The 17671-nt window shown below is 41.1% G+C and overlaps 1 pseudogene; it reads left to right on the top strand.

Moving 5' to 3' along the window:
- Nucleotides 1-8159: 8159 nt before the first annotated feature.
- On the top strand, nt 8160-10986 carry LOC121704838 (annotated as a pseudogene).
- Nucleotides 10987-17671: the final 6685 nt, after the last annotated feature.

Genomic DNA, 17671 nt, shown 5'->3' on the forward strand with positions numbered 1-17671 from the left:
TCACTGATTCACTTATTCTTACTGTACTCTACCGTTTTTAAATTGTCCTAAAATTGTTGAGAGAATTGCTTTAAAACTTAACTGTTACCATGTTGTTAGTCGCTTTGGTTAAAAATGCGTCAGCCAAATGTAATGTAATAATGGTGTAGGCCTATCTGATTAAGACCCAGACTGGTTGAAACGTACTAATTAAATTACACTGAGAGCAAAGATTACTTTTTTCCCTTTGCAACTGTCAAAGAAATCCCATAAACACAGGAAGGACTAGGGTAACCTACATCAGATGGCCTGAAGATTAGGCTCTTCTGCATAGCATTAAGTGATTTACATGCAGTAATTTGAACACTGACCTTGATCTAGCCTACTTTGGCTATTTAAAGGTCATTCATTGCCAAAACATCACACAATATAAATGAGTTATAACAAACAATAAATGACTTAATCACACACAAACTACTATTTTACTGACTACAAAAATAATAAATATGTAGGAAGTTTAGAAGTTTAAAACCCAGAATTGACCAAAAGTGCACCAAATTCAACACAAATGACTCAATACACTTGGAGGAGGCCTGCGTCCTTTCTTTTCCAGATATTTTAGGATTTAGATATCGTTTCAGTATTGAGTATCAAGATATTTATGGCAGGTATTGTATTGAGGTCATAATTTTGGTATTGTGACAACACTATGCCAGAGCCACTCTGTTTTCTAGATGTCGAGGATCGGAGGCTTTACCACCAAGTGATGCTGCTCAATGGCATATTAGAAGAGCACATTATCAAGCTCTAGTATGGAGGCAAGCACACATACCAAATCCAGTGTACTAGAAGTAAAATGTTTTTTACTTGTCGGTTGTTGCTGATGGTAGATGCAGTTCTGCATTAGGCTTATTCCCGCTATCTAAGTTCATATGTACTGTAGGATATATTCTGAGTTGAAGGTTATCTGTGCAATTTGTTATTGTTATGAAATGCATCCACCACGAGTGACTCACTATGTTAGCAATAAAAATATGGTTGCGTTTTGATTAGAATTTCCGAGTTTATTACACGTTAACTGTAATAATGTTGCCATTAAATATGTTAATAAACTATAGTATGGCTTCTTTAATGCTCAAACATGTATTTAGAGAACACTTTTATTTGGATTTAGTGATTACTTTTGAAATCAACCCAATTTAGGGAAAAATAAGCAAAAATAATCACTATTTTATGTTAAAATGCTGATTATGCGGCTTAGAACTCAGAATTGAGCTTGGTAAACAAAATATTCAGAATCAGCACCCTCAAATTAGGTATGAAAGGTGGTTTACCAACTTTTCCTCAAATTTGCCGTCAGAAGTTCTCTTCTGTGAAGCTGCTCTCCCTCTAATATAGTGTGTCATATAAAGGCCAATGTTATTATGTAAGCAACTTAAAAACTTCAGATTGACAGAATCTCCTGTTTTCCCGGGGAGTGCGCGAGTGTGTTTGTGTTTTTTTAGAAGTGGGGTTTGTTGGTTTGTAGTGGACACCTTCTGCTAACCAGTGCCTAAGGCTGCAGATTAACTGTAACTCTTTTCTCTGAGGATGGACACTGGTTTTCAGCGGCCCTCACAACCCCACACCACCACCCCACCCCTTCGTGTGAGGATGGACACTGGTTTTCAGCGGCCCTCACAACCCCCCCACACCACCACCCCACCCCTTTCAAGTGTGCATATTGTATATAGTTCTCTGCAAACCTACGGTGGCATCATGCCTTCAGTGTGCATATTGTATATAGTTATCTGCAAACCTACGGTGGCATCATGCCTTCAGTGTGCATATTGTATATAGTTCTCTGCAAACCTATGGTGGCATCATGCCTTCAGTGTGTCTTAAACAACCACACATAAAATGTATTATTGGGGGCCAAGCAGCGAAGCTGCAAGGACCTCATTGTGTTTCTACGTTTTCCTATTATTATTATTATATGCAATGGGAGTCTATGGCAGCCCATAGAACCGTATGGTAAAAAGTTGGGAAATTTGGCACACTGATTGGGGACGGTCCCATGATTCATGTCACCAAGTTTCATGTCGGCAACTCGAACCCTCTAGCGCCACCAACAGGCCAAAGTTGGACGTGCGTTCATGCACGTAACTTTTGACCTGTTGGTCCGATTTTCAAAAGTCAGGTATTGTTGGAATCCTTGGACCAAGCCGAGTTCACGTTCTCTGATTCCCACCAAATTTAAAAGCCAATCAAAATTTTCGGCGAAGCCGCCAAACAGGAAGTGAGCTCATATCTCAGCAACCCTTGCATGTATCAAAACCAAACTTGGTACATTGACTCATGACCCCATCAGGAGGACCCTCAAGAAATGTGGTGACCTTTGACCTCTAGGGGGCGCTGTAATTCACAAACATGCCTTTTGGCCTGTAGCTGCTGCTGTGCTTAGAATTAAATTGTACTAGTGGTGTCTGGTAATACTGTGAAAGGTCCTTAGGTCAAAGTCAAAGTCAAAGTCTGCTTTATTGTCAATTTCTTCACATGTCAAGACATACAAAGAGATCGAAATTACGTTTCCCACTATCCCACGGTGGAGACAAGACATTTTACCAATTAGGTCCACAGACAAAACATAACATTCAATTAAACAATATAAAAAGTAAATAAGAAGGCACATACAGTGAAGAAATAAGAACAGCAAAAAAATGGGTTGAAATTGTGCAATTGTGCATTGAGGGCAACTTGTCACATCAATATAATTTATTCGGCCGCCATATTTGATTTGATCAAAAACACCAACAATTTCGCACAGGTCACAAATTTCATCTGATCTTCACCAAAATTGGCACAGACCATCTTCAGACCATGCCTTGTCACTTCATTTATTTCTGTAACAATTGATAGAAGATCCAATCGAAATTTGTGGCGAAGCCGCCAAACAGGAAGTGAGCTCATATCTCAGCAATCGTTGCATGTATCAAAACCAAACTTGGTACATGGACTCATGACCCCATCAGGTGAATGCCGAAGAAATTTTGTGACCTTTGACCTCTAGGGTCACTGCAATTAGCAAAAATGCATTTTGCCTTGTAACTTTTGACGTGCTAGACGTGAAACTTGCTTTGACAGCTTATGGCCATACGTCTGATTGCAGCATTGAGCTAACAGCATTTCGTTGCCATGGTTACTCCGGCCTAACTGCTTGGCCCCCTCATTGCTGCTTGCAGCTATATTATTATATTGATATTTTATTGTATTTCTCTAAATGCATACTTGACTGTAGATAGATTTATGAGTAAAGTTACCAACACAGGAAATGTTCTATTTTGTCTTTATTATTTTGTCAGAATGCACCAGAATGCTTTGTTTGTATGTGAAAATCACAAACCCCACCCCCCTAAAATTAAATGAAATCATATTGGACATATTGTGACTCTCTAACTCTTATCTTATGTAGCTGTAGAAGCAAGTCTCTCTGATGTTTATGTTTCTGTTTCTGCACTACAATGGTACTGTTACCACACTGCACATAACTGTACTGTACATATCTGTCCATATGGTTCATACCATATTTATTCAGTTTTTAATTATAATATATTCTGTTCACTGCATATATCTATATGATTCATAATGGTACTGCCAATACATTGCACATATATGTAAGCCTACATGTTGTGTTCTCTACAGATGGAGTCAAGTCTCCGTGCAGAGGTAGATATTGCATGCCAGGTTTCAAAAGTTACGATCTCAGTCCAATCGTTAGCAGCTCCATCACAGCAAGTTATGGTCCATCCCCAAAGGGAAATGACAGTGTTCGTTGTGCAATTGAAGCAACTCTTTCACAACGATCCATAAAAATAGTTTTAAAAATAGTTTTCATTTATGACACGGATATCCATGGCTGAGACGTCTTTAGATCGTCTTTAATTAAGTTTTCGTAACGCGGGGTAAAGTTAAACCGTGTCCATATATATTATACTTCTTTGGGACACCCGTGATCATAACCAAACTATTTATTTTGTAATAGTATTTCTAACATGAATTTATAACATAAAAGTGATGTTAATGTTCGCAAAATAGCTATTTTTCTTGTTTCCTTTGGAATATCCACGATCGCTTCCTACTTCCTGTCCTGAGCGGCGAGATTTCACTATCTGTTACGTAACTTCCGTTCTTAGCTGTATCCCATCTAGCCACAACCGTAAACTACAGTCCTTGTAGGAAGCGTCCATTGTTTATCCAACCCACTTTAGATTAACTTCCAACAAAATTACATCTCACTGCAACGATGTGCCATCTGGTGGACAAACGACTACGTATCACCAATACTGGAAATGCAGCCATGATGATGATGATGATGAATATTTGGTTTTCCTTTAATCCAACTGAATTTGTAATTATATATCGGCCATTCTAAATGCCAATACCGATAGTATGTGCGTGCCTGTGTGTGTGTGCACCGCCATCTACAGGCCAATGAGTGTACAGTCACTAAATGTCAGTCCCTCCAGGATTTCGCGAGGATCTAAAATGCCTGATTTCGCGACAACTTTTCTAAAAAATTGCGATGGAAGTTGCGGTGTTTTCAGCTGTTTGTTGCGAAGAAATTGCAAGAGGAAGTGAAAATTGCAAAAATAGTTAGGGTAGGGTAGTAAGACCAAAATTACACTGATCATCTTAATGCTTATTAAAAAGTATAAGTAAAGGTAAATAGTAAGGGTTACAGAAAATCCCTTCGTAGAACTGTCCAAAAAAGACAGCCCCCTAAAGAGATGGCATCATGTCATATGTTTCAATACATTCATATGTGTTGTAATTCATATTAAGTTCATATCTTATAATAATTCATATTCTGTGACTTGCATAATTACTAATAGCCAACTAAGTATCTAGTAATTTCATATTGATTTTAAACTATTAGACTACACTTTTCTTTAATGTTATTACATTGGTGGTGTGTAAGTCTAATTGACTGCCTGCCACTGTAAGGACGTGAGACTAGCATAATAACATTTCTAAGTGGATTGGAACTCTTGCATCTCACTGTGTTCGGCTACGACTGGAAATAACTTTTTGCATAGTGCATTACGATGTGGATGGAATTCGGGGTGTTTTCTATGTCATTAGTTAAAATAAATGTTAAAAAATAACTCGTATGAAATCATTCTTGGATCATAGAAGAGGTAAATGTCTTACAATGTTATTAATTTCTATGATTTTGGTAGCACTACACAAACTGAGCCCACAAGCAAACATGACACGAGCTAAAAAGACATCTCCAGGTGTAAACCTTTGCCAATGAGTTGCATATTGTAGCCTACTCAAATGTTAGTAAACCGAGTAGGCCTTAATTAACTTACTTTCATAGCCTAGGCAGGTTAGCACTAGGTTGAGATGACAGATGCAAGTAAAGCAGATCATTAAAGTTAGCCTTCTATTTATTGTCATCAAAACTGCAGAGGAGTGAAGTTATAGTGTCATGTCATTTCGTCCCCGGGGGCCACTCCACACCCCCCGTGCTGGGCCACCCGAACCGCAAAAAAAGCAGTTTTTCCTAAATAACTACCTGAACCGTGGCACTGAGGATGAAGAATCTTTTATGGTATGTTGGTCTCAAGGGCCCACATCAACCTGGCCCATAATCACTCATTTGTGATTTGCACCCCCCCAGTAAAAAATGAAAATGCAATATTATTCTGCTTTAATCGCCCCTATCTTCAGTTAAGATGTTCAGAACTGCACCAAATTTTATGTGTATGATTGACCTGGCATTCTCTGGGGGTATGCCAAGTTTCAGCACTATTAAAGCGCATTCGAGATCCAAAATGTTAGTAGAGGCGGAGCTCCACCTGTAAAATATATGACAGAATCCTACACGTGAGATAACTTCGTTTTTAAGACAATTGATTGGTCAGTGTGCGGTAGATTACACGATTTGAGCTATAATTTAGCACATAACCTCCTCCCGACCAGGTTTGGTTGACAGCATAAGATACCATGGTGATATAGCGACACTAAAACAGACCCACTTTCGTGTCACAGCGTAGCCTGTCTTTGAGCGCAACATACCTCGCTAACCCACTAATCGAGATTCGTAGTACACCCCACTGGCTAAGTTCCAGGATCTATTTAATCTCATCCCTTATCTCAGTCAGCAGTCACCACAAACGGAAACCAATAGTTATTCCACTGCCCACTACACATTGTTATCACATATACCTACACCCACTGTCATTATTTAAACGTTTGTGATCATTAATTAACTCTTACATACTCGCCATTCCCGACCTGTCATGCAACAATGTGACGTCACGGGAGTGCCTAACCATTTCGCGCATGGTGGTCGCAGCACTAGCTGCAATATTCTCCTAAACAGAGGTGTTGCTGTTTGTTGCTGTTGTGAAAAGGCTATCGCTACCTACTTCACACCGTAGAAGAAGCAATGAAGCCGCTCTAGTTGCCATGGTGAATCAGTGAATCTGTGATCGGTGACGGGGTCTATTTGAGGGAGCCGTGAGTGCGCACTTATCCAGGATAGGTTTCACCTGGCTTGATGAATCTGTGTCTGCTCATCCTGGCTTGCTCGTTGTGCAACCAATTAAGCCTGTACGCTCTTGTTTTGGATTCATTGAGCGCAGCTCAGTAACTTATCTCGGATGCCTTAATTCTGCTTTTGTGCAATAGGCCCCAGACAAGGGCAAGATTCAAAACAAAGGGTAAGAACAAAAGCAGAGAGTTTGCAAAAGCCAAGAGTCATAAAACAGGAGACTCCAAAATGCAGCTACTCAGTAGGCTACAACATCCTCAAACAAACCAAGACATAACAAAGAATAGAGTGCACAAAGGGGTTTAAATACACAGGGCAATTACACATAATGGCAAACAGGTGGAGGAGACGAGATCACATGGAATGACAGATGTCATAACAAAAGCACATGGGAAATGTAAACAATAACACATGTCAAATGAGGTGTAAACAAAGACAGATAGCTTCAGAGGTTTTTATTTATTCATTCATTCATTCATTCATTCATTCATTTGGCTGATGCTTATATCCAAAGTTCATTAGAATTCAGGAGACGGGGAATATGGAGTTGTGAAACAAGGATGAGAGTGCAGAAGTTATTAGTCAAAGTGCAGTTGATGGAGATAGAGACAGAAGCAGGAAAGAAAGGAAGTTCATGGTAAGTGCATGTTAGGTGTGTTGGGTTGTTAGATGTGTTAGACAATGAAGTAATCTCTGGAATTGAAATACATTCTTTAAGCTGCAATTGCGACCCTGGGTCGATCTGCTAATATCAGTCAGACAACATTACATTGAGGGAATTGCTTGTTTTTCCAAATTCTTGTTATTCTTGACCAACTCACACAATTCTTTAGTGCAAAACAAACATGATCTTCCCTTAGGCCGCACCATCAGTCACTGTTTTTTTAGCAGTTTGTCCACACACCATGAGAGTGAATCGTGAACAATTTAATGAGGTGCCCTTACATCTTGTCAGTGTTTGCAGAAGACGGCCTCAATGCTCTTTGTATTCATTCCCTTCTCTGTGTTCCACTGCAGGAGCATCACTGTGGAGGATCACTGCAAACCAAAAATGAACTCTGTGACCTCACAGCATCCCTGTGTCTCCTGGTGTCTGATACAGATGTTGGTTTTGTACTGTACTGTGAGATTGTATGTAATGTTTTAACTCGGAAGAGAAAATAAAACACGCACATATTCAGATTTGTTCGCCAGTGACAGATGTCCTATATCTGATCTAACCATTTTGGCCATGTTGAATTATTATGTCTATGTGTTCTGAAGGCAGATGCTTACACCTCATCATGATTGTCTGAATGCTCAATTGCAGTGTCATATTGTTAAGAGGGAATGGTTGTGTAGGCCACTAATTTATTATTCAGCAATGCAGGTTTACTTCAATTGATGACATATCTCCTATGCAGAAGTCCATTTGGCTGGTATTTTCTTCTCAAAGTTTGCAAGTGCATAGATTGTTTTTTCTGCCTTCAGTATCAAGAAAGGTGATTTTAAATTAAATGTAGTACTGTTATTTTCCTCTAATTGTGTACAATAAAAACTAAAAGCTATGTCATGCTTGAAGAGTCATCATTTAAATGAATGATATGAAATAACTGATGGGCAGAAGCTAGATTATCTGGAGTTGGTGTTGGAGAGGAGGATGTTGTTCGAGTTACGTGGCATCTTGGCCAATGTTGCCCAGTCACTTCATCATGTGATGGACAAGTACAGGAGTACAGTGGAGGAAATAATGATTTGATCCCCCACTGATTTTGTAAGTCTATAATTTCAATGGTAGGTCTATTATTTTGCATTTCATTTGCCTATGATGGAGAGGTTGGAGTAACAAGTTGAAACAGGTGTCTTTTATGCAAGTTGAGATCAGGAGTAGGCCTACTTTCTTAAAGCGAGAGGACTGATCTCTGAAAAATGCCCTAAGCTCCTCCAAAGACTGTGGAAGCTTATGCGGGTAATTTGGTCCAAGGGAACCATTCCAACAAGCTGGAGAAGGGCGGAAGGGTGTTTTGTGCCCAAAGAACAGGGATCCACACAGATCAGCCAGTTCCGAACGATCTCCTTACTTAGTGTGGAGGAAATATTTTCTTTGCTGTGCTTGTAAAGAGAATGAGCGCTTACATGACCCAGAATGGATATATTAACACCTCTATCCAGAAGGGTGGTGTTGAAGGGTTCTCTGGGTTTTTGGAGCATACAGGGGTCTTCAGCCAACTTATCCAAGAAGCAAAGGAGAAGAAAGGCAGCCTAGCAGTCGTCTGGCTTGACTTTGCAAATGCATATGGGTCTATTCCCCATAACTTGATCCAAATTGCTTTGAACTACTACCACATCCCACATAACATCCAGGGCATGATCAACAGTTACCTGAGAGACATCAAGCTACGATTCCAGTCCACCAAGTTTATAACAAAGTGGCAGCCAGTGGAGAAGGGGATAGTGACAGGATGCACAATCTCTTCCATCTTGTTCATCATGGGAATGAACCTGATAATCTCTGCAGCGAGTACAGTCAAGAGGGCCAAAGACCGCAGCAGGATGTCAACAGCCAACAATCAGGACATTCATGGATGACCTTACCGTGATAACAACAACTCACGTGCAGGCAAGATGGGTCCTGGCAGAACTGGATCGCATGGCCACTTGGGCATAGATGATCTTCAAGCCCAAGAAATCAAGGAGCCTGGTAATCCAAAAGGGCAAAATAACTGAAAGGTTCAAACTACTTGTTCAAGGGGAAGTGATCCCGAACATCCAGGGGAACCCAATTAAATGCCTTGGAAAGTGGCATGATGATTCCCTGTCAGACAAGAAGAGCATCTCCAGCACTGGAAAACAAGTTGAAGAATGGCTGAAGAAGATTGATAAGTCTGGCCTGCCTGGGAAATACTGTACAAGTGCTGGATCTACCAACATGGCCTGCTCCCGAGACTCATGTAGCTTCTCATCGTATATGAGGTGCTCCTAACAACTGAAGAAATGGAGAGGAAGTTCAACAAGCACCTTAGAAGATGGTTGGGAATACCCCCGAGCTTTACATCCTTGGGGCTCTACATAAGGTCAGGTCAGCTCCAGCTTCCCCTGTCATCAGTGGTGGAGGAGTTTAAAGTCGCCAAATGCAGACTGTCCTTGACATATAGGGACTCCCAGGGAAGCAGGAGTCAGAACGAGATCTGGCCGTAAGTGGGCCGCCAGCACGGCAATTAACCAGGCAGAAACTTCTCTCAAGACCAAAGACATCATTGGAAACCCTTGCATTGGAAGACAGGGTCTAGGAACAGCACATTTCCAGCAGTGGTCAAAGTCCATCCCTAGGGAGAAGAGAACCATCATCCAGGATGAAGTCCGAAACCTTGAGGAAGAAGGGAGGAGAGCAAAATCCATCGAGCTCGCAACTCAAGGTGCCTGGACGAGGTGGAACCTCCCCAAGAGGACAATCACATGGAGTGAACTGTGGCGGCTGGAGCCCTTCCGTATATCCTTTCTACTCCGAGCAGTGTATGACACCTTACCAACCCTAGTCAATTTGCATAGGTGGGGGATGAGGGAGGACCCACTGTGCAGGTTGTGTGGTGGGAAAGGAACAATGGCGCACATTCTGTCAGGGTGTAAGATCGCATTGAGGTCTGATCGCAGGGGAGGGGAAGGTGTTGGCAGTGCTTGTGTCGTGTGGGCCCTGTGTGTCTCCCAAATGTTGCATAGAATGTGTTTACATATCTGTTTACCTGTGTGTTTGCTGATCATCGGGGACTATACAGAGGGGGGGACAGACACGTGTGATAATTATGAATGTTTTATTGGGGCAATACAGACTGCAAACAAGAATACTGGACAGATTGTGTTGTAGAGGGAGGGGGGATGTACTGTAATGGCCAGTCTTTGGTCTGTCTGCCGCTGTTTTGTTTGTGATCGGTGGCCAGGATGGACGATCGCCGCCCACGGGGTGGATGACATACAGGTGTAGGCCCTCGGAAGAGTGGATGGCCGCGATGCAGATTGGTGGAGCTCGTAATGGACTGGGAAATAAAAGGGCTCACCAGGATGTGATTCGGCAGTCTGGGGGAGAGGGAGCGACAAGCGAGGCACGGACGACGGACGACTGATCCAGCCATTAAGACGGTGTCGCTGTTCCTGCGCGGCCCTGCAATCCATGTCACCGATGAAGCTTGCCGGCCGCGTCTAGCAGAGGGAAGAGGCTACGAGAGAGGACTGGAGATCGTATGATCGTTAAGACTATTCTGCGCTCTCAAACCGATCTAAAGGAACGGTGATCCCATGTAAATGCCCGTGTGAATGAAGTTATTGTGATTGTTTGCCGCAAAGCGCTCATCGTGGTCGTTTACTCCTTGACAGTGTCAGCAGCAGTGAGTCGAGTGGCGCAGTGCTTCCGGGTTCTCAGGACGGTGACGTCATCACGCCAAGAAAGCGGCGGCGTGCCCACGCCAACCCCATCCCCTGTGAAGGCAAAATAAGAGTCCACTGGCTGTGCTTCAAGCTAAAGGTCCTGTGCTAGTGGATAAAAGACTGTAATTTTCCCCGGCCTACTTGGTGCACAGTGGCCGGGTGAGACTCAGTTTATTTTGATTTTGTGTTTTTTTGTTTCGGTCAGGAGGGGCCCTGACCGAACGGACATTTTTACTTGTTTGTTTGTGTGTTATGTTTCTGCCTGCATGAATGGGTTCTGGCTTGGGGGGGGGTTGGGAGGCTAAGTTGCTGGTAATGGTCTGGGGATCCGTAGTGTGCACGTGTGCAAATGGTTGTGTGCCGTGAACAAGATTTGCTGTGGTACTCTGCTTGATGTCTTGATGTGACTAGGGTTCTGAAACCCATGGTAGCTGATGGTGTGGTTCTACTCACTTGTTTCTAAGATCCTAGCTGTGCTGTGTGACCAATGCTGACCTATTAACCCTTGCCCGAAACCTGTGTGGGTGGAATGCTTGTGACCTGTATGTAATAAAGATTTGTACATTTTCTTAAACATCTGTCTGTGTTGTGGTGTGTGTCCTGGGATTCTGAGCCTGTTCAGGGGTTGTTGTCAGCACTAGGCGACACTTGCAGACATCCTGGAGCAAGAAATCATACTGTGGTCTCCAGAGGGAAAGAAAATCATCCTGGTGGAGTTGACGGTGCCATGGGAAGAGGGCTGTGAGGAAGCTGCAGAGAGGAAAAAAGCCAAATACCAGCAACTTGTCCAAGACTGTGGGGACAAGGGGTGGACAACATGGCTGATGATGGTGGAAGTTGGATGTCGAGGTTTCATAGCTCAATCTGTGTGGGATCTATTGACAAAGGTTGGACTGAGAGGCCACTTGAGGAAAGCAGCCGTACGTAGGCTGGGAGAAGCGTCAGAGAGAGCTCTGGTTTGGCTCAGTCGCTGCTGACCCGCCAACTGGAGGGTGTTGTGGTTAAGGGTTGAAACACCCAGAGAAGGTTGGGGACCACCTGACGACCTCTCTTTAAGGCCATTAGAAATGGTTGGTAGGGGATCAAATACTTTCACTCAGTGAAATGCCAATCTATTAAAATTAGACCTTTAATTTCTTTGTCAGTGGGTAAACTTACCAAATCAGTGGGGGATCAAATAATTATTTCCCCCACTGTACATTCAGTGCAAGTACCACAGTAAAATGAACGCACAATCTCTCTATATAAAAAAAAAAATCTTGCAATGACACTTCTTGGGCTCCGTATACACACAGTCCTATATAATTATTCTTGCCTCACTAAATGTCGCAAAGTGTCCTCCTTTTTGGTGTTATGGAAATGGCCACCCTAGTCTCATGGCATACTTTTCTTTTTACTATACTTACTACTCATGTAGACCTACCACGCAAATAAACACACAATGCACAAACCGCTCTGCATTTCAGTGTACCGAGTGTTGGTTCATGGACACACTCAGGACCCCATGGTGAAGATGTACAGGAATTGACTCTAGGGGCACTTTAAAGGCAAACCCTGCTCTATAATTAAGTTAGAAATAAAAATATGACATTTGCAAGAATAGGCTATTCTGCTATGTTATGTAGAGAGAGAAAAAACCCACCATTTTCAAAATAAGTGGCCTTGAGTTTGTTACTGTGATAGGCTTAACTAAAAAACATATTAGGCCTATCTTTAACAAGTGTTACATATCTACTCTGTATTGCTGTTTTATTGACCTTGGATGCAGTATCTGAGCCTGTTACCTTAATATAGGCCTAAAGGTGTTTTAAATTAAATGTTTTCTCCCAGTGCTTGTCATGAGAATCAATTTGACTGACAGCTGCTCGATAGACACCTGTAATGTTCTCATGGTCAAAAATAGCTGCAGTGAGTTCTGTGCACAACAGCACAAGGAATAAAGCTAAAGCAAAATAGCATTTTTGTTTAAATTACCTTCTCTGTTTCAAGGTCACAGATGAAGATATTGGCAAACAATTCCACTGTGTTTGGCAGCATTGGTAACATTCCACTGCATTCAAGCCAGTTGTTATTATAGCTATAATACAACGACACTCAACCTATGAGGCCGTTGAGCTTCTGCATTCTCATTCCACCTGGCGGCATGACAGCAGGTATGTGCTGTAATATTACTGTTTTCATACACCATTTGTAAATGACCTCAGAAATGACCTCTGAGTACCTCAGTATATAAAGAGGTCTTACAGGCGGTGGGCAGTGACTACTCTGACAGCACTAAAAAGGACTTCACACAAAAAAGGTAACTTTATGATTGCAGCATTTTTATAGGAGTCAAACGTACATTTTTATCAAAGGGCAATTCCATGCAAAGGTCATTCTTACCATGGAAAAAAAAGTTGTGCATACGCAAATAGAACTGTTGTTAAAATCTTCATTTAGGTCTATATTTTATTGTTTGTAACTGATCTGATTGAATTTGATGGAGAATGACACTCTTTTTACATCATAAATATGGTGTGCAACCATACAGAAACAACATTTTTCACATGGTAATATTATACATATTTAAAAAGTGGATAAATGGACCCAAGGTTCAAACAAATTGTGTCATTTGACAAATTCCAGATTGACAAGGGAATGGTAGAGCAATGTCTATGCTCAGCTTGCCTTTAAGAGCACAACTCCTTACATTTGTAAGGCTTTTGTTTTTAAGTCAGCAAGTTCCATGGCCATGTCACATCCATAACGTTTTATAGGAAAAGTTTATGCTACACATACAGTGTTGATGCGACAATGTCCATAGTGTCTGTGCAAAGCTGATTTATATCAATGTAAAGTGTGATGACCAAATTGTGCCCCTTTCTTACTTTTAAAACCTTTAATGGTGCGTTATGGATGTGACATTATGGATGTTACATAATGTGAATTTACAAGACTGGGGACTTTATTATACCTCAAAGCCGATAAAACGTCTGTTCTGGTGGCATGTCAGTTTCAACGCATTTCAACTTACTGTAGTGTTTACAATTGACATTTCAAAGATTATTAGGATGATCAAAACCTCAGGGAGGCCTTGCCTAACCATTAGCAAAACAAACATAATATTAAAATACTTCCAGTGATTAGCCTAGACATAGCCTATGTTCAAGTGGCCTAATAACGAAAATCTGAGCGATTATCTTCCTGTAACTGTCATACTGTTGTTGTACAGTAACTGGATTATCGTGTTAGCTGGTGAAGATGGCTGACTTTGCTTGCTGGAGTTAACATAGCAGATCTGTTCAGCCTGCCGTTCACGTCTGCTTAACACAGTTTAATTTTAAATGTGACGCGATATGACAGCATTTGAAGTGTCAGGTCCTCTGTAGCTAATACCCACAGAGTAACATGAGTAAGGGCAGCAATACACTAGATGTACCGCATAGCGGTACAAAATATGACCGCCTCTCAGTCCTGCATATTCTCTTTGCAAAAATAAATCACGCTTGTCAATTTGTCTCCATCTCCTACTCCTGCAACTCATGTGCATGTAAATGAGTGTGTGCATATGTGAGTTTGCTTTTGTTTATAAGAGTGTGTGTGTGTGTGTGTGTGTGTCTGTGTGTGTGCATGTGTGTATGCGTGCCTGTGTGTGTGTGTTTATGTGTCTGCATTCATGTGGGTGGGTGTTTGTGCGTGTGTGTGTGTGTGCTTGCCTGTCTGTATGTGTTTATGTGTGTGCTTGCCTGTCTGTATGTGTGCGACTGTGTGTGTGTGTGTGCACATGTGCGTGTGTGTGCATGTGCGTGTGTGCACATGCGCGTGCATGTATTTTATGTGTGCAAATCACAAATGAGTGGGTATGGGTTAGGTTGATGCGGGCTCTTAAGACTAACATACCATAAATATTTTGCTATCTTGGGTGCAACGGTTCAGGTAGGGCTAGTTATTTAGGGGAGTGGCCACCAAGTTTCATGTTCCCTGGTGTTTCAGTAACCTGGGAATCACTGACCAAAATTGATGACGGTAAAAGAAAAAAATTAATTTCTTTTTTATATTTTAAATGACTTGTTGTCCTGTTTCTTCCTGTGGATCTTAGTGGGCGCTGAGGAAGCAATAATTTCATCGCTAGTTTTTCATGATTACTATTTCAATTGTTTCATATCAAAATTCACTACTTAATTATGTGTTTTATGTAGTTTGTCGAGGACTGGTTCAGACACGTCACATCCATAACGCCAGTTTTTCCTACATAATGCATTACTAAAATGATGCATAGTTTCAAAACACACTTTTTGTGTTCATTCAAGTCTCCTTCATGCTACATATATCATAGTTTCGCCAGTTTCCTTCAAAATTCACAGAGTTTGTAGAAAACCTGTAATCTCTCACAAAAGTGTGTCCATTTCATGTCACATCCATAACGCTGATAAAATGCCTTGTATTCTTAGGATGAAATTGATTATATGAAATTTGAGGATTTCTCAGTATTCAGAGGACAGAGGTTACATTAGAAGTTATGCAAATTAATTCACTGATACTAATTTTGCCCCCACTCTAAGGCATTTTGTTTACCAATATGAGTCCAATTGTCACATCCATAACACTGGAACTGCCCTAAAACATAATTTAAAGAACATCTAGTAATGTTTTCTGTTCCTGCCTTTCTCTTTACATTTATGTATTTTTGATGAGTAATCAATGTATTAGATCCAACTTCTTTTTTGTGTCATAATAGCTTTTTCATGATTAAATATACAACCCCAAAACAGAAAAAGTTGGGACGCTGTGTAAAATGCAAATAAAAACAGAATGTCATAATATACAAGTCTCATAAACCCATATTTAGCAGCATAAAGGACATAGACAACATATCAAATGTTGAAAATGAAAATTTGGACTATTTCATGGAAAGTATATGTTCATTTTGAATTTGATGCCAGCAACATGTTTCCAAAAAAGTTGGGACGGGAGCATGTTTACCACTGTGCTTCTTCACCTCTTCATTTAACACAATTCTGTAAATGTTTAGGAACTGAGGAGACCATTTGCTAGAGTTTTGATAATGAAATGTTGTCCCATTACTCCACGATATAGGATTTCAGTTGCTCAACAGTATGGGGTATTCTTAGTCATGCTTTTCATTTCATCATGCACCTAATTTGACAAATCAGGACTGCAGACAGGCCATCTTAGCACCTGGACTCTTCCTCTATGGAGAAATAGTATTTAAATATATGCAGAATTAATTTTGGCATTGTTTTCCAGAAATATTCAAGGTCGTCTGGAAAAGACATTGCCTGGATGGCAGTACATGTTGCTCAAAACCTGTATACATCATTCAGAATTGTTTGTGCTGTGCCAAATGTGCAAGATGCCCATGCTGTTGGCACTAATGCTCCTCCACACCATCATAGATGTTGGGTTTTAAAGTGAACACTAAAACAAGTTGGATAGGTTGGATACTTGGATAGGCCCTCTCCTCTTTAGCCCAGATGAGTCCTTGATTTCCAAAAAGAATGGCAAACTTTGATTGGTCTAACCACAGGACCTTTTTCCACGTTACCTCAGTCCATTTTAAACAAGCTCAGGCCCAGATAAGAGGGTGGTATTTTCTGTATCATGTCTCAATACAATTTTAGCTGTTACAAAGTTGGCTGCAGTTTTTGAATCGATATTAAACTGTGCACATAGACAAAGGTTATCAGAGAGTTTCCTGAGCCCATACAATGACAGGTCTGTTAACAGGTCTGGTATTGATGCAGTGCCATCTGAGGTCCAAAAGACCACGGCCATCCAATGTGTTTTTCAGCTCTTTCCCTTGTTTGCAAAGATTTCTCTGGATTCTCTGAATGTTTTAATAATATTATGTCCTGTAGATGATTAACTCCCCAAATACTTCACAATTTCATGTTAAGAAGCATTAAAGGAGAATTCCGGTGTGATATTGACCTAAAGTGTATCGAAACATGATACCGAGTGTGAACGTATGTCTCATAGCCCATCTCGGCTTGTCCCCTGCACTCCAAAATCTGGCGCTAGTTAGCCGATGCTACCAACATCTTTTTCAATAGTGGTGCTTCGGCATCGGGCTAGCCATGCAAATAAATCACTGTTTTACACCCATTTACGAGGCTCAATGTATCTCCACACTTCATTGGTAGACTTCCGAGGGCCCTGACATTTAAAACGAGACATTGAGAACTTTGAAAAAGCACTGGTAGTTTACTTACAAGATGATTTATACAGACAGTATCTTCACGAAGTTTAGCGTTTGCAGCCATCTTGAATTTAGTCACGATAAGTCGAGCAACGAGTAAGAATGAACAGCTATGATAAGGAATCAGATTACAAAAATAATTCAGTGGAAATGCATGGATTCCAGTTTCTTCCAGTAGCAGCAACTGGAATCCATGCATTTCCACTGAATTATTTTTGGAATCTGATCCCTTATCATACCTGTTCATTCTTACTCGTTGCTCGACTTATCGTGACTAAATTCAAGATGGCTGCAAACGTTAAACTTCGTGAAGATACTGTCTGTATAAATCGTCTTGTAAGTAAACTACCAGTGCTTTTTCAAAGTTCTCAATGTCTCGTTTTAAATGTCAGGGCCCTAGGAAGTCTACCAATGAAGTGTGGAGATACATTGAGCCTCGTAAATGGGTGTAAAACAGTGATTTATTTGCATGGCTAGCCCGATGCCGAAGCACCACTACTGAAAAAGTTGTTGGTAGCATCGGCTAACTAGCGCCAGATTTTGGAGTGCAGGGG

Source organism: Alosa sapidissima, chromosome 3 (genome assembly GCF_018492685.1).
Source record: "Alosa sapidissima isolate fAloSap1 chromosome 3, fAloSap1.pri, whole genome shotgun sequence".
Lineage (NCBI taxonomy): Eukaryota > Metazoa > Chordata > Actinopteri > Clupeiformes > Clupeidae > Alosa > Alosa sapidissima.